At 48.0% G+C, this 27,576-nt stretch overlaps 1 protein-coding gene across 14 annotated transcripts in view; it reads right to left on the bottom strand.

The window, feature by feature from the left end:
* Nucleotides 1-27,576, bottom strand: part of HSF2BP (heat shock transcription factor 2 binding protein) — an 85,008-nt gene that overhangs the window by 11,145 nt on the left and 46,287 nt on the right. The gene's annotated exons all lie outside the window — the stretch shown is intronic.

Genomic DNA, 27,576 nt, shown 5'->3' on the forward strand with positions numbered 1-27,576 from the left:
AAGATATCTTAGAAATTTTGTAAACAAACTCATAGAAAAAGATCAGATTTGTGGTTACCAGAGGCAGGGAGTACAGGAAGGGGGAATTGGATGAAGGTGGTCAAAAGTACAAACGCCCAGTTATAGGATAAATAAGTACTAGGGATATAATGTACAACATGATAAGTATAATTTATGCTGCTGTATGCGATATATGGAAGTTAAGAGAGAAATTCCTAAGAGTTCTCATGGTAAGGAAAAATTTTTTTTTCTATTTCTTTAATTTTGCATCTGTATGAGATGATGGATGTTCACTACACTTACTGTAATCATTTCATGATGGATGTAAGTCAAATCATTACGCTGTATACCTTAAACTTATACAGCGCTGTATGTCAACTACATCTTAATAAAACTGGAATAAAATTTTTTAATTAATAAAATAAAACCACAATCAAATAGGGCTTCCCTAGTGGCGCAGTGGTTAAGAATCTGCCTGCTAATGCAGGGAACACAGGTTTGAGACCTGGTCTGGGAAGATTCCCACATGCCGTGGAGCAACTAAGCCTGTGCGCCACAACTACTGAGCCTGTGGTCTAGAGCCCGCGAGCCACAGCTACTGAGCCCACGTGCCACAACTACTGAAGCCTGTGTGCCTAGAGCCCATGCTCTGCAACAAGAGAAGCCACTGCAATGAGAAGCCCGTGCACCGCACGAAGAGTAGCCCCTGCTCGCCGCAACTAGAGAAAGCCCGCGCGCAGCAACAAAGACCCAGCGCAGCCTAAAATAAATAAATTTACAAAGAAAAAAAAACACAATAAAATAACCCCCGTCAGACTGGCTAAGGTGAAGAAGGCTGACAGTAGTAGGGGTGGTGAGAATGGAGAGGAGCCAGAAGGCTAACATGCTGTCGGTCAAATTTACACTGGGTACAACCATCTTGGAAAACAGCCCTGCACAAGCTATAGAGTTGAAGACACACACTTCCATGGATCAAAACTTCCATTATTTTTAAAAAATATTTATTTCTTTTATTTATCTATTTTCCTTATTGGTGTGGCTGCGTCGGGTCTTAGTTGCGACCTGAGGGACCTTTCCTTATGGCACACAGCCTCTTCTTTGCGGCACTCGGGCTTCTCTCTAGTTGTGGCGTGTGGGTTTTCTCTCTCTAGTTGTGGTGCGTGGGCCCCAGGGCACATGGGCTCTGTAGTTGTAGCATGCAGACTCTGGAGCACGTGGGCTCTGTAGTTTGTGGCACGCAGGCTCTCTCGTTGAGGCGCGCAAGCTCAGTAGTTGTGGTGCGCCAGCTTAGGGGTCCCGTGGCACGTGGGATCTTCGTTCCCCAACCGGGGATCAAACCCATGTCCCCTGCATTGGAAGGTGGATTCTTCACCACTGGACCACCAAGGAGGTCCTGAAACTTCCATTTTTTTAAATAGACACCCAACAGGAAAATATGCATGTTTACCATAGACAGGCACAGGAATTTCTGGTGCAGCATTATTTGTAAAACCCCCAAACCTGAAACAAGGCAAGTGTCCAAACCAAATGGTAAATGGATAAACTCATATAATGAAATATTATACAGCAGTGGTTCTCAACCGGGGTGGGGCACTTAGCCCTGCAGGGAACACGTTTGGCTGTCACAACTGGGGGCGGGGGAGCTACAGGCACCTAGTGGCGATACGGCAATGAACAGGCAACAGCACCGGGAACCTATAAACGAGACGTAAGTGGGGATGCCGACACCAAACACGAGGCTCCACTGAGTCACGTTCAGTGGAGGAGGGAGCAGGAGGGGTCGCAGGAGGGACAAGGGGTCCCAGCGTGCCGGCGACTTCCCACCCCTCAGCCTGGGTGGTTTTAATAAGTGCTCCGCACAACAATTCTCTCAGCTTGGCCTGTATGTTTTGTGTACTCCTCTCTAAATATGTTACACTTGTTAAACTTATTTTGATAAAGGAAGGAAGGGAAAGAGGAAGAAAGGGGAGAAGGCAAGGAGGGGGAGAGAAAGAAAAATAACAACTTGCCAAAGTCAATCCAGAGGACGCTCTTCCCAGGACCTCCAACTCCTGCGGTCCACCCCTCCTACCCACTCGGGCCCACACAGATACCTCTCCTCCCTGGACCCCTGCTCTGCTGGGGGTGCCGCTGCCTGGCTCAGGTCCCAGCCTGACCACTTGATCCCTGGGTGGCATCGGAAGTGACCTCACAGGGCCGATGAGGGGACGATATAGTGATGTGCATGTAACAGGCTCAGGAGAAGGCCTGGCACACAGCAAGCACTCAGAAACGTTAGTTATCGTCAGCATCTCATCAAGTACTCTGTACCGCCTCAAATCGGTTCTTTTAAGTCTTGCCTTCTGTGATGGTCAATTCTATGTGTCAAACTGACCAGGCTAAGAGATGCCCGGAGCTGGCAAAACGTTATTTCTGAGTGTGTCTGTAAGGGTTTCCTTGGAAGAAATCAGCATTTGAATCCACAGACCAAGTAAAGAAGGTCACTCTCACCAGTGTGGGTGGCATCAACAATTCACTGAAGGCCTGAATAGAAGAAAAAGGCAGAGGGAGGCTGAATCCGCTCTGTCTGCTTGAGTGGGACGTCCGTCTTCTCCTGCCCTTGGACACGGTGCTGCCGGTCCTCGGGCCTTTGGACTTGGGACTGAACTACAGCACTGGCCTTCCTGGTTCTCTGGCTTGCAGGCAGCAGATCGTGGGACTTCTCGGCCTCCATATACATCTCCTCATATCTATCGATCTATCCATCCTACTGGTTCCATTGATCTGGAGAACCTAACACACGTTCCCTGCAAATTTCAAGTTCTTGAATGTGGGAGACAAGGCAGGAACCCTCACAGACCCCGAGCCAGTGCTATGAGCACCCCAGATACTCACTGGGAGTCTCTGCAGACTGGCTGATACTGTACCTGAGTACCCCGCACACGTGCTGTGCAAAGCTTGCTGGTCTGCAGAGATGCACCTGCATCACAATGAGTCCCACTGTATACAAAGTGCACCCAGTTTCCCAGGCAGGCAGGAGAGCCATGGTTCATACCCTGCAGAGGGACCTCTGCTCCTGGGAGCATGGCCCAGACTGACTGTCTATTAGACCCAAGTCTGACCGTGGACAGATTCTGAAAAGAAATAATGCCAAACATGCCTTCAAAAGAAGCTACACGTCACGCGGCAGCTCAGCCAGCCAAGAAATGAAATACTCACTTGGTTTTCCTTTGTTGCCTGTAGGCCTTTTTTCCTTAAGTTAAAGAAATAGGTGCCCTGAATATTAAACCATTAGGTACAAATACCTCTAAGGCCACCAGTGTCATCAACTAAAAGCAGGAGCAACTCAAGTCGTGCCGTGTACACTATTTGCTCCAAGTGACAAGTGAGCGTGTTAGAGACTCTTTTACTGCCTCACGTCCTCTATGAATCTTCCCGGCCGTCCCTGCACTGTGTGCGCCCAGCGTCAGCCGGTGACGTCTCTCAGCGCTCACAGCGCCACCAGCCCTCACCTAAATGCAAACGTATGCAACTCGTAAGAGAAACGACACTGAGCATTTCTCTACCATTACGTCTCTGTGGTAAAGGAGGAATTCACTGGATCAAGGAAAAAAATCCCATCAAAATTAAACAAAATCCATCTTCACAAATCAACCAAAACTTATTCTCTGATTCTCTAACCAGGAGATAGTTATTGAGCCTTAACCGTTAAGACAGATCAGATTCATGGCATTTAATATCGCCACACAAGCCTCATCCTGAAACAGCATTTGAGTCTTTAGCACTCTAACATACACCAGCGAGCAAACGCCTTTCCTCCTGGCGGGCATCTCAGCACCCTCCAGCTGCCGCACCCTCCTGCCGCCTGGCTCCACCAGCGCGTGAGCTCTGAGAGCCCAGCACCTTGCCCCGTCTTCCCTCAGATAGCAGGTGAAAGACAAGCCTACAGGCCTGGGGAAATGAGCAGTCATCTGGACGAGCGGGCAAGGAAAAAGGAAGGGTGAGCGTGCTTTGGCTTGTTTGGAGTAAACTATAAAAAGAGAGCTTGAGGGCTTCCCTGGTGGCGCAGTGGTTGGGAATCCGCCTGCCGATGCAGGAGACGCGGGTTCGTGCCCTGGTCCGGGAGGATCCCACATGCCGCGGAGCAACTAAGCCCGTGAGCCATGGCCGCTGAGCCTGCGCGTCCGGAGCCTGTGCTCCGCAACGGGAGAGGCCACGACAGTGAGAGGCCCGCATACCGCAAAAAAAAAAAAAAAAAAAAAAAAAAAAAAAAAAAAAAAAAAAGAGAGCTTGATAAGACATGAATTTCAAGGTGACCACAAAAGGTTTGACCAGAGAATCCTGTTAAATTACAAGAACAATTAAAATATAATTTGATTTTTAATTCCTCTCCACGAAAATCTCATCTACCGAATGCAACAAAACCAAACAGAAGGAAACCGGTCCCTCCGTCAATATAGTTCAACGTGGCAGGAGAGGCTGGGGGTCAGCAGCTGCCCACCCCCTGGCTCCAAGAGCTGGCTCCCCCTCCCAGACAGGGCATCTCCAGGGCACTTCAGAGCAAGGAAAGGAACCCTTCTACCAAGTTCCAGAACTCTCACAACCCAGAGCCTGCTCTCCACCGAAGGAGTAGCTGGGAGGCCTTCAGCTTCGTTCCGGAAATACCGTCGCTGTTCAGAAGGTTTCTGGAGTGCCTCCTGGAACTGCCTTCAGAGCCAGCCTGTGAGCCATTCCCAAACATCGGTGTCACCGCCTTAGCCGCCGACGCCACATCTGCATGAGGACTCTGACAGCCGGCGTGCACCGAGTCAGGCTCCCCACGCGAGCCCCCGGCCGGGTCCCCTCCCCTCCTGGCCTGCAGGCCCCCCCGACGGCAGCTCGGCCGCTCAGGGGCGTGTGACACAGTCGCTCCGGGTTCGCGGTCTTCGGGGATCTCGAGGACACCACGACCTCCGGGTTCCCCTGCCTCGTCCCGCTTCCGTCGTGCTCCCTCGGCGTCTCCTTGGCTTCCCCCCCTCTTTCTCCTGCACTGAAGACGCTGGGGCGGCCCAGGCCCACCCTCAGAGCCCTCTCACTCCCGGGGTGACGCGGTCCAGTGCTAGGGCCACACGTGCTTCCTACACCACGACGGCTCACAGAGTGGTCTCCAGCCCCAGCCTCTGCATGAACGCAACTCAGAAACCCAACCGTGCGCTTCGCACCTCCCTTTGAAGGTCAAACAGGCATCTCGAATTTCACATGCACCAAACTACTGGTTCCTCCCCAGATCCTCCTAATAGCACCACCAGGGACCCAGCTACTCAGCCCCAAACTCAAGCATCACCCCGGCCCGCCCGCCCTCATATCCCCCTCCCCTCCAAATGGACCCTAAATCCACGCACGTCAATCACCGTCACCACTGCTGCTACCCGCAGCCGCCACACCTCCCACCCACACCCTGCACCTGCCCCCCAGCCCCCGGCCCCGGCCCCGGCAGCCAGATGGAGCCCCGTGACTGCCCCTTGGACCAGGGCGGCCCTGCTCCGCCTTCACAGCCCACTCCAGGCCCCAGGGGACCCGGCGCGACGGGCTCCCTGACCTCCTTCCTGACCCCCCGCACCTCTCCACCACGCTGCCGCTTCACCCCGACGTTCTCACGGCCACGGCCACCGCAGGCAGGGCCTTGCCACTGCCCCTCCTCGGCCCGGGACGCTCTGCGCACAGAGCTCTGACGGCTTGTCCCCCACTTCACTCAGCTCTGCGCTCACACGCCCACAGAGCAGCCCCACCTTGTGCCTCGAGGCCCTCACACCACCCCATCTTTATTTGTGTTACATGATCTCCGCCATTCTGCTGGTTGTCAAGTCTTTCACCTGAATATAAGTTCCACAACGGAAGAGCTCTGTCTTGTTCACTTCGGAACCTCCAGTTCTTAGGGCAGGCTCGGTGCTCAAGGAACACCTGTAAAATATGAGCTTCCCAAGTGCTCCAAGCTTCAGTGCACCCTGACCGTGGCGCCAGCCACGAGGGGGGCAGGTAAAGCACTGAACCACCAGGGGGGCAGGTAAAGCCCCCAGCTCAGCAGCAGAGTCTGCAGAGGGGAAGCCAAGCCCTAGCAGTGTACGTTGTGGGAGACCAAAGAAATACAACCTCTAGTCTCTACTCTCAACTCCTCTGGGACTTTTTTCAATAAAATAGTTCCAGGCCATTAACAAGCAATAGATTAGAAAGTACGAATATGAGTCTGTTTCTAATATCCGCCATGAGACCCTAAAGAAGGAATGATCGCTCTTGGGGGTGGGACATCTGGAAAGGCTCCCTAGAGAGTGGTTTCTAGTTGGATTTTAAAGATCTGGGAACGTAATGTGTCTAATCATTTATCACATTTCTAATTTTTTCTTTCCAAAATCATGTTATAACTTCAACCTTTACCAATTAAAACTCCCTCCAAATGGATGTGAGCATCTTGGCTTCTTCCGTCAGCTCATCTGTTTCTGAATCACACTCCAACACAGACTCCTCATTTCCCTCTTTCCAAAATCACTTCTCAACTTTCTCGACACAATACTTTAGACAACAGATCACACACAGAGGGAAGTGGGAAAAGGGTTACTTAGCCCAGCTAGGAATTTGCTCCTTTTCTAAAATATACTTGCATGGCAGATGGGTCAGCTCTGACACATATGCAGAGCCTGAATCACAACCAAATTAGTCCCACTTCAACACATGTCAAAATACGTGAAAATAAGCAGATGTTAGTAACCGTAACAGCAATACCACTGGAAAACAGACTTCTCAAAATGGTATATAATCTATTAAATGGAGGCCACACACAATTTTCACATTTCAAATTAAATGTAGGTTTAAATCCTAGAGCCAGCATAGCCCAGGAGAAAACACACAAGCTCAGGGTTTGGAGTCAGAGGGCCAGGATGTGAACACCAAATATGGTACCTTCCTGACTCCCCCGCCTTTTGGCAAATAAGGATCTCACACTCTCTGAACCTTGGTTTCCTGGTCAGTGAATCAGGACACACAACACATCAAAGGGTTTGAGAGAACGCACGTAAGCACATGCTGGCTAGAGTAAGGGCTCAGCATGTGTAGCTGCTAGAACTTTGGCTGTTGCACTTCCTTCAGCCATGAGGAATATCACACACCTATGGTCTGACAGAATTTAGGCATCTTATCTGAAAGATCTTTCCAAGAGTTACCTTTTGGGTTATTTTTCTGGAAAGATTAGTTTATGGGCGGTAAATGTTAAACATAAGGGCTTGTGCCAGCAGCTGTTTCTGTTTCCTGTGATGATGCAGTGTGGGGAGAAGCAGCGGCAGGGGTGTGAAGAGGACACTGTGAGCCGGATGCCCAGACAGGCTGCTCTGAAATACTTCTTGAGGAGGAGGATGGCCACAAGCCCAAGGGAGAACATAAAGCTACCAAATCCCCTCATATTGTAATTTTCTTCGATGAACTTTTGCCCTCACACAAAGAGGAAAAAATATTGAAAGAAAACAAAAAAAAAGCACCAGTGACCTGTGGAACAATATCAAGCTTGTTATTAGAATCCTAGAAGGAGAGGAGGGGGAAGACATAAAAACATTTTGAAGATATAATGGCCTAAAATATTCAAATTTGAGGTAAAACACAAACCTACAGATCCAAGAAGGTAAAGGCACATCATAATCAAATGTCTGAAAACCAGTGATAAAGAGAAATTCTTGGAAGCAACAAGAGGGGAAAAACAACATGAGGTAGAAAGAAAAAGTAAGAATGACAGCAGACTCCTGGTAAGAAACCATGTGGACCAGAGAACAGGGGGCAACATCTTTAAAGTAATGAAAGCTCAAGTCCCATACCCAGCAAAAATATCTTTCAAAAATAACGGTGAGTAAACACTCTGTAAGACAAACAGGGCTTCCCTGGTGGCACAGTGGTTGAGAGTCCCCCTGCCGATGCAGGGGACACAGGTTCGTGCCCCGGTCCGGGAAGATCCCACGTGCCGCGGAGCGGCTGGGCCCGTGAGCCATGGCCGCTGAGCCTGCGCGTCCGGAGCCTGTGCTCCGCAACGGGAGAGGCCACAACAGTGAGAGGCCCGCGTACCGCCAAAAAAAAATTAAAAAAAAAAAAAAGACAAACAGAAACTGAGAGAATTCTGCACCAGCAGACCTGCACCCCAAGAAATGTTAAAGTGATACCAGGTGGAAACTGAGATCTACAGAAAGGAACGAGAGCACCAGAAACAGTAAATCATGGACCTTTTTCTTCATATCTTTTCCATCTCTTTAAAAGGTAGCTGTTTAAAGCAAAAATAATAAAAATGTATTTTGAGGTTTTCAACATACATATGACAATTTTAAGAGAATGGAAAGGGGAAAAAGAAGTCTATTGCTGTAAGCTTCTTACACTACACATGAGTGGTATATTTTGAAGGTGGACTATGATAAGTTAAATATGTATATCTTATACCTTAGGGTAACCACTAAAAGAAATATTTTTTTAAAAAGAGAAATAGCGGCTTCCCTGGTGGTGCAGTGGTTGAGAATCTGCCTGCCAATGCAGGGGACACGGGTTCGAGACCTGGTCTGGGAAGATCCCACGTGCCACGGAGCAGCTGGGCCCGTGAGCCACAACTACTGAGCCAGCGCGTCTGGAGCCTGTGCTCCGCAACAAGAGAGGCCGCGACAGTGAGAGGCCCGCGCACCGCGATGAAGAGTGGCCCCCGCTCGCCACAACTAGAGAAAGCCCTCGCACAGAAACGAAGACCCAACACAGCCCCAAAATAAATAAATAAATAAATTTTAAAAATTCACCCCCAAAATGAACTTTAAAAAAAAAAAAGAGAGAAATAGCTAATAAGCCAATAATGGAGATAAAATGGAATCACACAATAATACTAAATTCATCCAAAAAAAGAAGGGTGAAAAAGAACAAGGAACAGATATGACAAGTAGAAAACAAATAGCAAGATGACACCTAAACCCATAGAAATTAATAATTACATTAAATATAAATTATCTAAATACTACAATTAAAAAAGCAGAGATTTTCAGATTAATTTTAAACACGCTGTTTACAAGAAATCCACATTAAATATAAAGACACAGGTAGGTAAAAGGATGGAAATATATTTTTTAACATTTTATATATGTATATTTTACACATGTATTAAAATATACTAATACTAATCAAAAGAAAGATACAGTGGCTATACTGACCTCAAGCAAAGCAGAATTCAGAGGAAGGATTATTACCAGGGATGAGGAAGGACATTTTGTAATGATTTAAAAAAAGTCAATCTATTAAGAGGACATAACAATTCTAAATGTTTATGCACTTAATAATAGAGCTTCAAAACCCATGAAGTGAAAACTGACAGACTGAAAGGAAAAATAAATCCACAGTGATGGTCAAAGATTTCGATATCCCTCTCTTGAAAACTGATAGAACAAGCAGAAAATCAGTCAGGATACAGAAGACCTGGACAACATTATCAACCAGCTTGAAAGTACTGACATTTAAAGAACACGCTACTCCAAAACAATAACATACACAATCTTTTTCAAGTGCAGTGGAACATTTACAAGAGAGACCACACTTGGTGCTATAAAACTCAGTAAACTTAAATGGACGGGAATCAGTCACAGTATGTTCTCTGACCTCAGCGGAATTAAATTAGAAATCAATACCGGAAATATACCTAGAAAATCTCCAAATATTTGGAAATTAAATGTCACCTTAGATTAGAACACGTGCCATACAACAAACATATTAGAGTCAGGTGGCATCACAATCCCCAGTCGTTAGAAACACTTTACATGCTACATCACGTTCTGTACTGTTCCTCAGGTGTAATAGATTTTTCGTATATGTTCAAAACACACAAATGTATAAGCATTCTCTTCATTGCCAATTATCCAGGGGTCCTCAAGAGGCCACCCAGATACACCTGCAGACCCCAGAAGGCCCACGAGGTCCTGTAGGCCGCACCCCGACGCTCTGGCCTCCTCCGTCACTGCCTCTCCCTCCCGCGGGCTCACTCCTCTCCTATCGCCACCCCTACACAGCTCCTGGGGTGCTCCCTCCACCTTTCCACCCCTAGCCCTCCAGCACAGTTTCTGCCCCCACAACTCTGCTGAGTGTGCTTTCCCGAGGAATCCAGGGACATATGGACACTGGATCTAATGGCCCTACTCAGACTCTCGAAGGATGCCCTGGCCCAGTTCTCCCCCTTCCCTAGGGCCACCCTGCATCCATCACCAACCCCGCCCTCCCCGGCTACAGCCGAACAGAGAGGACACGTTAAGGCTCCGCCTTCCCCACCTCACTTCCTGAGCCGGCAGCCTACTCGGTAATCAGTAAGTGCTCAATGACACCTAGAGGATGAACGAATGAGTCCACGAGCGAGAGACTACAGGGTGAGCGTGCTCCCTCAGCAGTCACCTGCCGCACCCCTGCAGGGGGGAGCCTGAAAACCGGGGTTCGATCGGGGTTCCCCCACTTGCTAGCACTGCGACTACAGAAAAAAACACTATGTGGTGTCACGTTTTCCCCCAAGGCGACTGATAGGGTGCATATGGCCCGCTCCACACGTGGCTGTGAGGGTGAGCCCCACGTGCGGTGGGCCCGCAGCTCCGTAAACTGGCTGTGCAGCGCACGGCCCAGACGACACGGGGCTCCCCCAAGGACTTGCAAACAATGCTGCCCTCTCAGAGTGAATGAGGAAAACCCACACACTTGGAATGTACAGATGAGGAACCTAAGTGAAAACATATGAACAGAGAGCCGTGGACCTTGCTGCAGCCTCCAGAGGACAGACCCAAATTCCCTCCTGCATCTGACAAATGCCGGTGGGGCTCTGATCTAACTGCAGGTGACCGCCGGGTATCAGGCAGGGAACAGGACGTGACACCTCCGCCCTCAGGGGGCACAGACAGTGTGACAGTCGTGGCAGGCACCCTGGGAGGTGGACCGTGGGAAGGGAGGGGCTGGCCGGGCTCAAGCGTGGCAGGAGCTGGCGGGAGGCAGGGTGAGGGGGGCGCTGAGGACCGCGTAGACCATGGGCCCCTCACCGGAGCCGAGCGCCGCCGAGGGACGGGTGACCCCGAGGGTTCTCGGCTGATCTGCGTCCATGCTCTGCACATCCTTCCCTCTGTTCTTACGCCCAGGGCGGCTCTGTTACAGAGAGTCTGGCTGGCTAAGGACTCAGAAATCAGGACGAGGGCGCTCGGGTGGGGACAAGAGCATCCCAACCACTAGCCGGGAGTGCCCTGAGGTCCAGGACTCCACCAGCTCCCTGCTCTGCAGACCCAGTTCCTGTGAGTGAGCATGGCCAGAGGCGGCCCTCGGTATCCAGCGCATCCTGGGCCCTGAAAGAGCGGGGAGGCCCAGACCACGGGCCCAGCTGGTCTCTCAGCTGACGGGCTCCAGCAAGCCTTGCCCTGGAAAACAGCAAGGTCACCCACCAGGCCCTTTCAACCCGTGATCCTATCTAGCACGTAAATTCCATACAAACCAACCACCATGCTCTTGCCCCATGTCTGCTGACTCTTCTGAAGGCACCCAGCAAATCTACAAGTTGCACGTTTATCTTGCAAGCAACGGTTCTTACCATCTGTTTTTGAGTTAAAAAACCCTCTTCAAATTCTGATAAAAGCTGTGAATTAACCCTCCCCAACACCAACACACACACACACACACACACACACACACACATACACACACACATACACACACACACACACATATACACACACACACACGCACGCACGCACGCACACGCACACACACACACACACACACACACACACACACACCCCGCCCCCCGGGGGGAAGCTAGCAGTCTGCTGGACGGATCTCGGTTCTCCCTGCTGGGAGACGGATGCCCTCCTCGGGACCGCCGGCAAAGGGCCCAGTCAGAGCTGTTCCGCCTTCTCTCCTGCTTCGGGAGCGGCGGCTAAGGGGGCAGCAGGACGAGCCGGCAGACACGCCGAGTTCCGGGCACCCCCTCTGCTCCTCCTCTCCTCCCGGGCCTGGGGAGCCCACAGGTGTGCACGGGATGGTCCAAGAGCAGGAGCCACAGGAGGACTTCGCTCCCCTTCCTCACTTCTAATCAAGTTCCCACGGTGCTTTTAAAATAGTCTATTCGTATTTTCTTTCTGATTTAAAAATCGGACTCAAAATATTTGAACCTCCAGGGTTTGGTAGTTTTCAAATATTACAGCGTTTATACCACAATGCCGGTAACAGGCCATCAGCCACTGACAAAGGTCACAGCGTATGAAAATACAAAGCTTTGTTCAGACCCACGGGTACCTCATCCTTCTAGGTGCTAGAGAACCACCCCTTTACCCTGAAAATAAGAGCAACTTCTTTCAAAGCCCGCGTGTTTCCACGGAGAAGCCGTAAGCCTGCCGCAAGAACTCCATCGTTCACCTGGGCTCTCAGGCTTCCTTCAGGGATCAAGAAAACACTGGATCTCTCCAGCCGTGAGGTGGGAGGAACTGAACCCCAACTGCTGCAGGACCCACTGTAGTACTGGCCACCTGTGCAGGCCTGATTCTCTCCAGAAGGAGATAATGATCAAAACAACTTACGTCTGACGAGCAGTTCACCCCTCACAAAGCGCTTTCACGCCCGTTACTGCCTTGTTACTTTGAGGCAACATCTCTTTACCGTCTGCTGTCAAGTCAGCCTGCCAGAGTCAGATGTCCTTCCTCCATGACTCAGGAGGACGGGGCGGACTGCTAGGGCCCCGCTGCAGAATAAGAAAACTCCTTAAGGAGCTTTCTTCCTACCTGTGGTGAAGCGTGGCCAAGATTGGGGCCCACTGAAAGGCAGTGGCAGGTCCTAAGGATATTCAAATCCGGACTCAGAAGTCACTTCCAGGTCCCCGTGTGCAATTATGCGTAAGGAGTCCAACCTCAGACAGAGCCGCTGCCCTCCTGGGTCCAGAGCTCAGTGACTTAAATTTCCAAGCGGAGAAGCAGTGAAGGTTTTGCTGTTCATTCTACGCCTTTGGGACCATCCACAGCATTAAACTCGCATTCTAAAGCACCACACTCCCAGCTGTGCGGCCTCAGAGAACCCTGCGCTTCCATGAGCCTTAGCATCTCTGTGTATAAAATATACCTGCTGTAAAGACTACACAAAGCACAGTAAGCACAGACTTCGGTCCAGCGGCCGTCACGTGGCGAGCGCACAGAGAACGTGCTGTACCCATGTGTGCTCCATTGCTGTTCGCCACAGAAGCACCACGGGTGTGGGCCCCGGATTAAAAATAAGCCAGTCACATATATTTGACAAAACAGTACATAGAAGGGAACCCTCCACTATCGCGTCTCACAGATGAAAACCCTGCCTCGGCGACGCCGGACCTTTTAAAGAATATGGTATAGTTATCATCTGTCTTCCTAAGAATCACGTACTCTGTGCACAGCCTTGGAAATTAAACATGTAAGTTCCTTTTCTGGCTGAGGTTTTAAATCCCATGAAGTAAAGTGAAGCATGGCTAACTCCATTGAAGAACAAACAACTTTCACTGAACATCATTTGAGGCCAAAATAATGCTTTTAATTCCGCTGATGACATCCCCAGTTCCCAGTTTTCACTTATTACTAAAAATGTGTTCAGCTGAACCATGTGAAACTGTCATTCTTACAGGTTCAAAAGGGACAAGTACTGGAAATTCCACGTGGCTCAGCCTAGCCCCGCCCCACGCACGGTGCCGGTGCCCGGTGTCCACGGACGGACTAACTGAATCCCTGTAGCCGCTCCAACGCCGATGTCACTGTCACCATCTTACAGGGGAAGAGCGGGAGCGGAGGCTGGTCAACAGACTTGCTCAAGACCAACAACTCACAAGTAGGATCTGCACCCCTAACTTACGACCGGCACCGCTGAACCACACGCAAAGACCTCTGCTAAATCCTCACGTTTTGTCAAGAAGAGCAAAGCACGTACGTTGAGGCCGGCAGGGTGCGCTTTCGAGGCAATGCAGCTGTTACCTCTCTCTCACCTCCTCTGTACCCCTTCATTCTGCCTATCGAGAAACTTGGAACTGATTTAGGAAATTCTACTCAATTTTACTACAGAAACAGTGAGTCAGAATACTTAGCAAAAAATACAAAACTGCAACTCCAACTGGCTTAAGCACTAATAACATTTATGATGTCGTATCAAGTCCTCTATAGAGCTGGGTTCGCTGGCTCAATCGTGCCATCAAAGACCTGGGTCCCCTCTTCCCTCCCCCCCGCTCCACCCTGCACGGCGCCACCGCTAGGCTGGCGCGCTCAGTCACAGGGAGGTGCCAGCAGCACGCGGGGCTGCGCGCCTCCTTGCTCACATCCGGTGAGGGAAAAGCCTCTCCACCATCCTTGGGGTCTGGACGGGCCTAACTTAGCTCATACATCCCCTTCCGGACCAGTGGCCGTGGGCAGAAGGGTGCCAGGCACTGAGTGGAGTAAGCCCCGGATCCTAAACCCATCACCGGCACGATGATAGGATTGCCACGGCTGCCTCAGACCACTACCCTCCACCCTGTCTCACACGTCCGAGTCACCGCGAAGGTGTGAAAACCTCGACATCCGGGTCCCACTCCCAGTCAATTAAATTACAACCTCTACGGATGGGGACCCAAGCTTGAATATTAGGGCACAGGTAGGTTTGTGCATGTGTATGTTCTCCTTTTTTTTTTTTTCCACAGAAGCCCCTACTGGAGTTTAGAATCTCTTTCCCGGGGTCATATGGTCCCTGAAAGGGAGAGTGAAGCCCTGAGTAACAGACACGGGGGACACGACACGGGGTGCTGGGTAAGTCATGCACAGTGTCCAGAACACACAGACACAACCAGAGAAATCACGGGAGAAAGGCAAAGTGGTTCCGACCCCAAGTGCTGCAACAGCTCAGGAACTGCATTGCTCTCAGCACTGTGTAGTCCACACCTTCACATCTTGTAAAACACGGATAATAATCTTTGAGTGCTATGATCTGATCCAACTGCAAGAGGTAACTCAAGAACCCTGTGCCTTGCACGTATCATAGGCACAGCTCTAACGGGCACCTTCCCATGCTAAACTGGGGGGAGGGGTCCCTGCCCTCTGGGCTGTTCCTGAGCTGAAGTCACAGTGGCCTCCTGGTGCCCTGGCATTGCCCCTGCTCTGCGGAAGCCTCTGTGGCCCGGTGGACATTCTGGCTGGGAGGGTAATGCAGGCAAGATTAGAAGATGCTCTGGTCGTGTACCTTCAAGTTCCAGCCAGGCTCTCTCCTGGAGCCACGTGATCTTGGGACGTGCAAGTTTTTCTCTATAATTTTAGCACTTAGAATGTTATATTTGTGTCCACAAAATATAGCCCAGCAAATATATGATAAACACTAACTTCCCAATTTTCACCTTCTAAAGGCTTTCTTTTGATTCCTGAATAAACTGGCTTCCAAGATGTTACATAACTCGTGTTATCAGTAGAGTGTGTTCACAGCTGGAACGTTTACAAATCATTTGGGAAATTTCATTAGCCGAGGTTGAGTAATCTTATAAAGAACAATAATCCTAAGATTGGATCTTCCATCAGTGAATTAGTGAAAAATACTTAATGATGTCTTTTCTTAAAGAATAATGCAGAATTCATACAGAAAGAATGATTATAAAAACTATTCTAATATTAGCAGACTACATTAAAACAAACCACCAAAGCTGAAGCAAGTATCACATTTTAGTAACCTACTTTTATGCCAGAAAAGAATTCACCATTTAAAGATGAACTGCAAGAGAAGATAACTCCTTGCCCAAGAAAATGTTACGGTCACAGTGTGTTGTAAGGTAAGATATATTAATTCTTGGGGGGTTCTGTTGTTTGTTGTTGTTGTTGTTTTTTGCCCGAGCACTCGTCATGCAGGATTCTTAGTTCCCCGACCAGGGATGGAACCCACGCCCCCTGCAGTGGAAGCTCAGTCTTAACCACTGGCCTGCCAGGGAAGCCCCTAATTCTTATTTTTAATTATTTCCTTTCTATTTGAAATTCAAAACCTGAAAATTAGGACCTGGTTACCCTTAATACCCTTAATACCAACACACGAAGCCCCCCTTTCACTAACAAACTCCCGCCCAGGCAGCATTACCCTCACTACTGCTCTCCTGTCCCCGTCCCCTCCTTCAATCTCCTTTGTCCTTAATTCTGTACTCTACAGAAAATCGTTTCAAAGATCACCAAAGCCTTTTCTCCATTCCTGTTTTCTTGATCTTCAACATATATCTGACACTATTAGACTCCTCTTCACAAATGACTATTTTCTCCTTTTTTTAAATTTATAAACCATTTCCATTTACTGTCACACTAAATTCTCCTGGCCTCCCTTTGAGGAAAGCAGAGACACATGTGCAGTTCTACCTTGTAGATGACAAGCCCGGTTGTCATATAATCTAAAGGACTCGCCCAGAACCACAAACCAGGAAATTGCCAGAGAGGGGCTAGGCCCGCCTCTGCCCTCGGCCTGCCTCCCCTCGCTCCGGGCTCCCGAGACGCCTCCTCGGGGCTCAGGCCACCCCCCCGTGGCCCTGGGAGAGCCGGCTCTGCTGCATGACGGCCTCCACACTCCCAGCCCTCTGTTCTGTCACTTCTCTAATGATGACTCCCAAACCCGCGCCTCTGGCCCATCGCAGGAACTCCAAGCTTCTCACCTCCAGTGACCTGCTGGATTAGTTCCCTTCGGATATTTGCTTTTTTTCACTGTTACCCCGAATTGAGCACGTCCCACACCAAACTCATCTTTCCATATAAACTACCTCCCCTTTCTAAATTGTGACCATGAATTAATTATACCTCTATCAAACTAAATTTTCAACTGTTCTCAGCTTGTTGGATTTGACATATGTAAGCCAAATGTTTTCTGACATCCTTCAAGATATGAAGTAGTCATTTGACCACTCAATTCTATCAACAGCTAAAAATCAAACATTTAGACTGTGTTTCTGGTTAAAAGTGTTACATAAGGTTTGATTAATCAAGGAGAACGGGCCCCACAATATCCTGTGGGGAGGTTGACTTCTTTTTCCTATGGCACCTGGAGGCCAAGTGTCAAGTCAGTAATATCTGAGAGTTTTCCGTGGTTTATTTTTTAAAGACACAGAGACCACACCTGTTGCACGACAATCTGGACACCGGGCTGATGCAAAGCATTGGCAGAAATATTTCACCAACATAATAAAACAGTTACATTGAGAATCTTTGTAAATAACCATCTTAAATGTTTTGCTTTTTGATCACGTGGTTATCCTCACTGTTCACGTAATAAAGATGTAGCTTTCTAGAATCATCACCCTTGCACGGCCACCTATCTGGGCTAATAGGAATGCTGAAGATACGTAACTAAACTTTCACCAGCATGCGAACCTCTCAGCCTTTCTCTGTGCATGTGACCCAAATATATATAACCAAATGCCAAATATTCTCTGTGATATAACCAAAGTCCAAATAAGAGCGTAGCGTCTCTGTGTGAGATGATGGACAGCTGCCCACAAACTGAAGTGCTTCATTCATCCACTGGAGATGTGGGTTTGAGCACCTCCTACATGTTACAGGTGCCTGGGATCACCTGTGAGCCCAACGAAATCCCTGCCCTCTTGGAGCTTTCATTGCCGTGTAGAAGAGAGACAATAAACAACCAGCAGACCAACCAGGGGAATTACACAGTATGTCAAAAGGTGACTCTGGTGCCACGGGAAAAGAGAAAGTGACACCACAGTGGGGTAGGGAGGTGTGAGTTAGAGGTCGGAGGTACCATGCCCTCACTGAAAGGATAATGATGCTTAAACTGACTGTAGAAAAACGAGAGGAGTTATTCACAGGAGCCGCTGGAGTAACTCAAAATCTGAGAAACAGCGAAACAACCAAGCTTTGGGAAGGGCAGGGTGAAGCCCGCTGCAAACTGGAGGTTCCCTCTTTGCATCCTGTGTCAGCACGCTGAGCTGGCTTCAGTGACCGAGAGCACAGATAAACTTCCCCCGGGGGGCCGGCCACACAGCCGCGGGCAGCTCTGGATCACACCCAACAGTCCTAGGGCCCTGACTGGGAAGACACCCCTCTTCAGCAGCTCCAGCCAGGGCACTCCTGGAGGATGACTCTCGTCTGGCTCAGGCCGCGTGCCCTTTGCTGAGGTCGTCGCCATGGCACCAGCAGGCCCCACGCTGACCGCTGGCCAGGGTAGAAGGCGGGAGCATGCCAAGCCGACCTACACCAGCCCCACAGAAACTGAGTCAAGGCTAACTTTCCTAGCCCAGGGTCCAATCACGCCACCAACAGTGAACTTGGGCACCCCACCTCTGCCTAGGCTGGCGACCACCCTGAGGAGTGTACAGAACAGGAGGGGCGTCCAGGCAATGTCGGGCCAGAGGTGGCCACTAGCTTCTTGCAGGTAGTGGCAGAAAGACCCAGACGCTTGGGCAAAGTGGTGGGGGGACTCGGAAGACCCTCAGAGGCCCAGTCAGGGCTCAGTTCAGTAAAGAACTGCAAAGCAAAGCCAGACCAGAGGCAGGAGGCCACCGGGAAAGCTAGAGAATGCAGGAATGGCCTGAGGGAACCCGGACACCCTCTCCTAAGAGTCGCGGAGCAGCGCAGGGCGGCTCCTGCAGCGGGTGGAACGGAGGCCACGGCCAAGCACGAGGGGAGAGGCAGGCTTTCGACAACAGGAATTGCATGGAAACCTAAGATCTGGTTCCAACCAAAAGGAGCTGCACGGTCTAGTTGGATATGACTGATATTTATGAAACAAGATACCAAGAAAATGTTAAATTAATATGTCTCTAAGGAAAAGGGGAAACCGAAGGAGACAGGACTTGACGTGGGCTGGGCAGCAGCAGGAAGCTCCTAAGAGGCGTGACCCGAGCCGAGCCTGCAGAGACAGCAGAACAGCAAGGGCGGACCGCATGAGGCGGTGTTCGGAGTCCCCGGGTTTGATGACCTTGGATGCCTCACATGAGGGCGATGGTGCAGTATTTGTCCTTTTGTGACTAGCGTATTTCACTCAGCTACCTCGATGTCCTCGAGGTCCAACCACGTTGTGGCCGGTGTCAAACCGTCCTTCCTTTTTAAGGCTGAAAAACACTCCACCGTACGCAGAGACCACAGTTTCTTTATCCATTCACCTGTCGATGGACATTTAGGTCGCTTCGTTACCTTGGCTATTGTGAATAATGCTGCAGGAAACATGGGTACGCAAATCTCTCTTCAAGATCCTTTTTTCAATTCTTTTTGGATATGTACCCAGGGATGGGATAAAATCTTTCACCCTTACTAGAAGTCCTTTAAAACAACAGTTTCAACAGAGAGCGCCTCTGAAACACCAGCCTTACCCATGAATCATACTGAGCCCATGACAAGGTGGCCTCCACCAATATCTCTGGATTGGAGTTATGCATTGGGGTCCTTTTCTCCCAGCTTTAAGAACTTCCTTTCTTGTAAAGAAGGTCTGCTGCAATAAAATCTCTCAGTCTTTGCTTATCCAGGAATGTATTTTGCCTTCACTTTGAAGACCAGTTTAGCCGGACACAGAATTCTTGGTAGGCGGTCTTCTCTTTCAGAACTTTGGACACATCATCCCTCCGCTTCGGGACCACTGTTTCTGATGAGCAGTGAGCTGTCAGTCTGTGGTTTCCTTGTACGTGTTTCACTGATTCCGAAATGTTCTCTTGGTCCTAAGTTTTAACAGTGTGACTGTGACATGTCTACATGTAGATTTTGTGTTTATCCTACTTGAAGTTCACATACCTTCTTGGATGTATGGATTGTTTTTCATCAAAGTTAGGATGTTTTCAGATGTTCTCTTTTCAAATATTTTTTCTGCCCCTTTCTCTTAAGTATTTCCTTCAGGGACTCGTACTGTGCTTATGTTGGTATGCTTGATGATGTCCCAGAGGTCTCTGAGCTTTGTTCGTTTCCCGTCATTCTTTTCTGTTTCTGTTGTTCAGACCAGATCATCTCCACCTCGCGTTAAGTTTGCTGATTCTCCCTACCAGCTCAAGTCTGCTGTTGAGGCTGCCCAGAGTCGTTTCCATTTCTTAAGTTCTTATGTAGATGCTCAGCTCATTCATTTTCTGCTTTCTTCTTTAAATTGATGAACTTTCTACTAAATACGGATTTAAATGCATTTCACCATTTTTGATACGTAATATTTTCATTATGCAGTTCAAAACATCTGATTTCTATTATGAGTTCTTTTTTTTTTTTTTTTTTTTTTTTCTGTACGCGGACCTCTCACTGCTGTGGCCTCTCCCGTTGCAGAGCACGGGCTCCGGACGTGCAGGCTCAGTGGCCATGGCTCACGGGCCCAGCCGCTCCGCGGCACGTGGGATCCTCCCGGACCGGGGCACGAACCTGCATCCCCTACATCGCCAGGCGGACTCTCAACCACTGCGCCACCAGGGAAGCCCTGTGAGTTCTTCTTTTACTCATGGGTTACTTAATTTCTACATGCAGGATTTTACTAATTCTCTTTTCGTTATTAATTTCCACCTTCACTGTATTGTGGTCAAAGAAGATATCCCATACGATTCTTATCACCTGAAATGTGAGACTTGCTTCAAACCCCAGAAAATGATCACTTTCATCAATTTTCCATGTGTAACTGAAACAAGTATACAGTTCGAGTCTTCTATGCATCCAGTGGGGCAGACTGGTTAACTGTGTTTTTCAAACCATTCATATCCTTATGAGTGTTTGCTCTTTTCTAGTTATCAAGTATTGAGTGAAGTGGGTTAAAATGTCCCTGATCATGGAGGATTTATGAATTCCTTCTTATACTGTTTTTAGTTGTTTCATTTTGAGACTATATTAGGAAGTGCTTATATAAGTTCAAAATGTTATATCCTGGTGATACAGAATCTGGTGATGAGAATCTGCCCAGTACGTTTTCCTTTTATTCTTAACCTTTATATACTCTTATGTTTTAAATGAATCTCTGATAAACAATATATAACTGGATGATTATTTTAAATCCAGTCTGACATGACTATCTCTTAACTGGGTCTTTGGTCCATTTATAGTTGTAACTGTACATATTTGGGGATTTATTGCTTCCATCTTATTTTTTCATTTTTTCTCTCTTTCTTGTCATCTTTTGAATTATTTTTCACATTGCATTTCATCCTGTGTTAACGCTATAGGCATGTGGTCTATTTCTGTTATCTCCACGTGATCCTAGGAATGTTCACCTGCATATACTGTTAAGGTCTGAACTTAGCCACGATGTCAGCTCTCGGTTTGAACAGGGCTGGACCTCACAGTGCTGCGGCTCTGCCTATCCCCCTCCCAGTGCACCTGCTATTACTCTGCTCTTGGTATTCTACTGTTTGGGTTTTCTGTTCGTCGGTGTTCATTTTGACTTTCTGATACATACGCTACCGTCTCTGATCTCTGTTCTCACTTGCATCTCACGCTCTCCATCCGAGATCAAGCTCCTCCTGAAGTGTATATATATACCCTGTAGAAGCTCCCACTGGGAAGGTCTATTGGTGACAGACTCTCAGTTCTTGTTGGTCTGAAAGGTCTCTATTTCACCCTTGCTCCGAACGCTACTTGTTGGCGGGGGGAAGGAAGCATACAAATCCGTGCTCACCGTCATCTTCTCTCTGTGCTAAGATATTGCACCGTTGCTGTGAAGGGGTCACCCGTCAGTGTCAGTGTCAATCCTTTGAAGGTATACGTCTTTTCTGTCTGCCTGCTTCTAAGATCTCCTCTCTCTAACGTTCTGGTTTTCATCACAATGTGTCTTAGTGCAGATTCCTTGTCCTTCACCCTGCTTACCATCAGGTGGACTTCTCAAATTCAGTGTAAACAAAGGTGGGGAGCTCCTCTGTTATTATCTCTTCAGACACTGCTTCTGTCTCACTCACGCTCCCCTCCCTTCCCAGAACGCTGATACGTCCAGTGCTCAGTCTCTCCTCTGTGTTTCTTGCCCACTCCAATTTTCCATCTCTGTCTCTCTGTGCTTCATTCTGGATAATTTCTTCAGAACTGTCTGCATCAATCTAATTATCCCTTCAACTATGTCTAATCTGCTGTTAAGGCTGTCTAATAAATTTATAATTGCAATCATTATATTGTTCACTTCCAGAAATATTATTTGACCCCTTTTCAGATCTGCCCAGTCACTTTCACTATCTCTCTCTTTACTCATGTATTAATCCCTTCTTTTATTTCTTTAAAGACAGTAAACATACTTATTTTATATTGATTTGATAACTCTTAGATCTGAAATCTTCTTTAGGGTCTATGTCATGTTATTTCACTAATGATACTTCCCATGCTTTTTGTAATTTTTAATATGTGAGCTCTGACTCTTGGAACCTTATCTGTATGAACTGGTTGAAGTCAAAGAATCCTCCAGAAAGGATGTGCATTGTTCTCTCAACGAGGACCGCCTGGGTGGTTTGAATACAGGCTTCGAAGCTGCATGAAAGCCAGTGTACAGTGATTAATTCTCAGAGGACATTTTTCCTCCACTACAGCCTATGGTTTATCCTCAAAGAGATTTTCCCCCACTGTGTTCAGTGCCTAAGGTCAGACAGGCCACCTTCCTGTAGCCTCCAAGGGCCGGAAGAGTACCTCCAGTCTCCCCTGACAATGCTGGTAAGTACCTTTGGGAGTCCCCTACCCGGCTACTCACTTAGGGTGGTAACTGAGCTTTGTTTCCTGTCCCCACACCCTCTTAGGACACGGAAACTAAAGGTCATCTTGACAAATGCCTTCAGAACAGGAGTTAGCTCAGGTCTCTGTTAACCTCTCTGGCATCTCACTTTCACTTGGCTTTTGTGCTCTGGGTATAATTACTATTTTTCCAGCTCAAAGGAGGGTTTTTAAAGTGTTTTTTATATCTCACCAGACATTTTGACTGCTTTCAGTAAGGAGACTTGTCCAGGATCTATGCCGTCACACCCCCGCCTCCCGACTCACGGTCTGCGAGGATGGACTGACGGGGGATCTGCAGGAGGTGCCCTGAAGTTTTTAAACAGAAGATGAGGGAGGCTCAAAACCTGGTGGTAGCGGTAGATTGTGGTCAGATTATGGATGTGTTCTGAAAGCAGGGCCATCAGAATTTCCTTACAGACTGCACATGGGTATCAGAGAAGAAGGAGAGAAGAATCACTCCAAGGTCTTTACAGGCCTGAGAAACTGGAACAATCGAGTTGCCATCAGCTAAGACTGGGAAGGCCATGGGTAGAGTTAAATGGAGGAAGATTAGGAATTTAGTCTGAACACACTGAGTTTGAATGTCTATTAGAAGTCCATGTGGAGATGTCAAGTAGATAGTTGGATATATGAGTCTGGAGTTCAGGGGAGAGGTCTGGGCTAAAGATATTAATAGAAATTGGGCAGAACTATCAACGTTTCATATTCCTTAGATAAACCAAATAACTGTAAGATGGGAAGCAAATGCCTGTATGTCTGTTCAACATTGTAAATATGAGTAGGAAATGCAGCACTAAAAAGTTACAGGTGTGATCTTAACACCAGTTTGCATTAACGGTTACGTAACATATGGCCGTGCTCCCAAAAACACTCTGTCCTCATCAGCTATTTGCTAGAGTTCCATGCCAGTTCTTCGGCTTAAGAGGAATGTGAAGAATTTGGAGGAAGCCTGGGAAAAAGCCAGCCACACAGTTGAATAAAGGGAAGGAAAATGAAACCCGGCAAAGGTTAAAGGAAATGAGATTATTTAGTCAAGGATGATTAACAGCAACTGGTCCTGTACTCTGGATCAAAGAAGTCCGGATACTTGAAAGCAACTTGCCACCTTTAGGTCAAAGGAATTAAAAGGAAATGAGCTTTCACAGTGGCAAAAAAGATTGAGATTATAAATAAAAAGCGAAACTAAGACCTCTTTAACACCTACTATATTAGGTATTGGCCCAGGCGCTACTGCATTTTAATATACACGAAGACCCTTGAGGTAGAAACACCCATTTTGCAGAGCAGAAAAGAGGGATCCTAAAAGGTAAATTCCCAAGTAGACAAGCTGTAATTTCAATCTGGGTCTAAAGAATCCAAAGTCCACGTTCTTTAAAACATATCAAATTTCCTAACATGAAAACTGACAAATGTAGGGACCAATTATTGAAAGAAGTAATGGAATCTTGTTTTCTAGATCTTTTAAAAGCTAAGAGAGATTCTTATTTTCTAGTATATTTTCATAAAGCAGATCTACCTGAAAGCAAAAAAGAATAAGCCAGTTTTAAAATTCTCTTAGTCCTAAGCAGTTCTGACAGTCTAGAATTATGCAAACAATCACACCACCACCGCCAGGCACCAAGACGCACATACTTTTCCCAGAGAACTATTTTTGTTTCTATTTTCCTATCCTGTAATGAAACACATATTCACCTTCCAAAAAGACCCACCAAACTCTATAACCAATTCCTGTTTTTAAGTTACATTAACTCCACGGATAGCTCAGGGGACAAGCACGTCGGGCTTGACAGACCCGGGCTTATCTGACCGCGATAGCAAACAACGTCAAGTAAGATGACCTTTCAAAAGATGTATTAGGCTTTGGGCTGTGCACGCTGTCGAAAGAACCAGTAACTGTCTTCATGAGCAAGAAAGGCTGATGGCCCCAGTGCAAAGAGTGGCATTAAGGCAACTTCACCCCCGCCCCCATGTACAGGACCCGAAAACCAGGCAGGAACGATCCACCCTGGGCAAAGCGCGCCGTCTCTGGTGAGGGTCAGGAACCAACACTCTTGGGTTGCTGGCAACCTAGAGAGCTGCCGAAATTAAACGGAAGCTGTAAGGGCTGTCGCGCGGCCCTGGAACATTTCCGGAGCACCAGAGCCAGAAAAGGCCCTAGAGAACATTCGGCCTAAGGCCCTCTCTTTATGCGGAAGTAAACAACTGGCAGAAGGCGCTGGAGGATCACCGGCTGCAGAGAGCGGCGTAAGGCTTCAGGACATCCATCTCTAAGGCTGAGCCGCGCCACGCCAGGAGACAAGGACAGGAGAGAGGTCACCGGAACTAAGCATCCAGCTCAGAGGCACGTCCTGCGGAGCGGAGGTCCACAGAGTGGCTGGGAGAAGGGACCTAGAACCCAACTCCCCGGACTTCCACCCAGAAGCTGTATGACCTCGAGGAAGTCATTTCACCCCAGGTGCTCCAGTTTCCTCATACATAAAACATAAATTGTAGTATTTGCCTTATAAGGGTATTTAGAGAAGTGAGTCTGTAAATACACATTGCCTGGCACTCCAGGAGTGTTAGGGACCCTTATTGAATTATCCTCACCCTCTCTCCACCCCCGCCCCGGCCGACTGACGCCATCTGCTGGCACGCGGCCCACAGCGACCGGCGGGATAGCTACCCACCTCTAGCCCAAGACCCACCTCCGATTCCACGGGTTCTTTGGCTCATGTTCTCAAGAGAAAATAGCTGTCTGGTCAAATACCCAGCCCTCGTGGGCAGGAGGCCCCCTAAAATACAAACACAGCCCTCTCAGCCACCTCCTTACAGCTTTGGAAGATCTGGGGTTTTACGCTACTTGAAAGTTAATAGGCCAGCATGCGAGAGTCTCACGGATGCTGGCAGGAGAGATAAGACCCCTGTGTCCAAGGCAAAGAACAGTATTCCTCCACTGCAACAGCCATATCCAGAGGGTCAGCACAGTTCAATGAGACCCAATTCCATAGGGCCAGGCATATGCCACGGGTTGCATTACAGAAGAGAAACCCCAAGCTCAGGGAACCCAAATCGTTCATAATGGAAGTAATCCTGCCAGACCTTTTCCCCAGAGGGAAGCATGATCCCTATTGCATGAGTGTAAGCAAACCCACCCTTTGTTCTGGAGAGAAACAGTATCTCTACCTTCATGGGTATTTACTACATAAGCAGCCTTGAAAAGACAGCCAGAAAGAAAGGAGGTCAGTTCCTCTGCTCTCCCACCAATATCTAAATAAATGGACATACATATACTATTTCATTGACTGGAAGACTCGGTATTGCTAAAATGTCAATTCTCCCCAAGACGAACTGTTGATTCAACACAATCCTAATAAAAATCCCAACAGGATTTTTTGTTGTTGTTAGAAAGTGACAAGCTGATCCTCAAATTCGTATGGAAATGCAAAGGACTTAGAAAGAGTCAAAACAACTTTGAAAAATAAGAACAAAGTTGGAGGCTTTACACTACCTGACTTTAAGATTTATTATAAAGTATGGTATTGGCATAATGCTACAAAAATGGATCCACAGAACAAACGAATAGAGTCCAAAAACTACACCCTCTCATATAATGTCATTTGATTTTCAACAAAGGTCCAAGGGCAATTCTGTGGAGAAAGCAGAGTCTTACAAACAAATGGTGTTAGATCAACTAGATGGCTTTATGCAAAAAAAAAACAACTTTGAGTCACACCACTCAACATATATAAATATTAACTCAAAATAGATCATAGACCTAAATGTAAAATGGAAAACTATAAAACTAATAGAAGAAAACACAGTTAAAAAATCCATGTGGGGCTTCCCTGGTGGCGCAGTGGTTGGGAGTCCGCCTGCCGATGCAGGGGACACGGGTTCGTGCCCCGGTCCGGGAAGATCCCACATGCAGCGGAGCGGCTGGGCCCGTGAGCCATGGCCGCTGGGCCTGCGCGTCTGGAGCCTGTGCTCCGCTACGGGAGAGGCCACAGCAGTGAGAGGCCCGCGTACGGCAGGAAAAAACCCCACAAAAACAGATTGATCTGAATTACAAAAAAATAAGGAAAGGTAATTTTTTTGCACACTTGAATGAAATATGTTCCTACTGAAGACATGGTATTGGAAAGTATGATGAACAGGATTTCCCTGATGGCACAGTGGCTAAGAATCCGCCTGCCAATGCAGGGCACATGGGTTCGATCCCTGGTCCAGGAAGATCCCACATGCCACAGAGCAACTAAGCCCATGAGCCACAACTACTGAAGCCCGCAAGCCACAACTACTGAGCCCACGCGCCTAGAGCCCGTGCTCCGCAACAAGAGAAACCACCGCAATGAGAAGCCCGTGCACCGCAATGAAGAGTAGCCCCTGCTCGCCGCAACTAGAGAAAGCCCGCGTGCAGCAATGAAGGCCCAACGCAGCCAAAAATAAACAAATAAATTTATTTTTTTTAAAAAAGTATGATGAACAGATTCGGACGAAAGTCTAGGTTAGACTGGCGGTTAGACTGGCGGTTAGACTGGCGGTTAGACTGGCGGTCAGACTGGCGGTCGGGGAGAAACGCCGGAGGAACAGCAAAGACAGCTGTTTATTCCAAAGAAAACAAAAGAACACATCAGATGGATAGCTAGATAGACAGATGGAACTTCAGAGCTGCAATCTCTCAGATTTCTTTTTTCCCCACGTTGCTTGACGACGGGATTTCCCTACACCTGATGTTCAGAGCCACAGACAACATACATAGTGCTGTATCGTTCACAGTGAAAGGGACAGGTTAAAGCCACTTACTAGCCGTTTTATTAGATAATTTTTCTTTGTGTCACAGAATCATAACTAAATTGAAAGCAATCCTTCAGAAACAGAACTAGAAATAACTTAGCATACCAGCGAGTTTTCTATAATTTGAAATCTTTTTTCAGGAAGGCATGAGAACACCTTGGGATGA

This window comes from Kogia breviceps, chromosome 5 (genome assembly GCF_026419965.1).
Source record: "Kogia breviceps isolate mKogBre1 chromosome 5, mKogBre1 haplotype 1, whole genome shotgun sequence".
Taxonomy (NCBI): Eukaryota; Metazoa; Chordata; class Mammalia; order Artiodactyla; family Physeteridae; genus Kogia; species Kogia breviceps.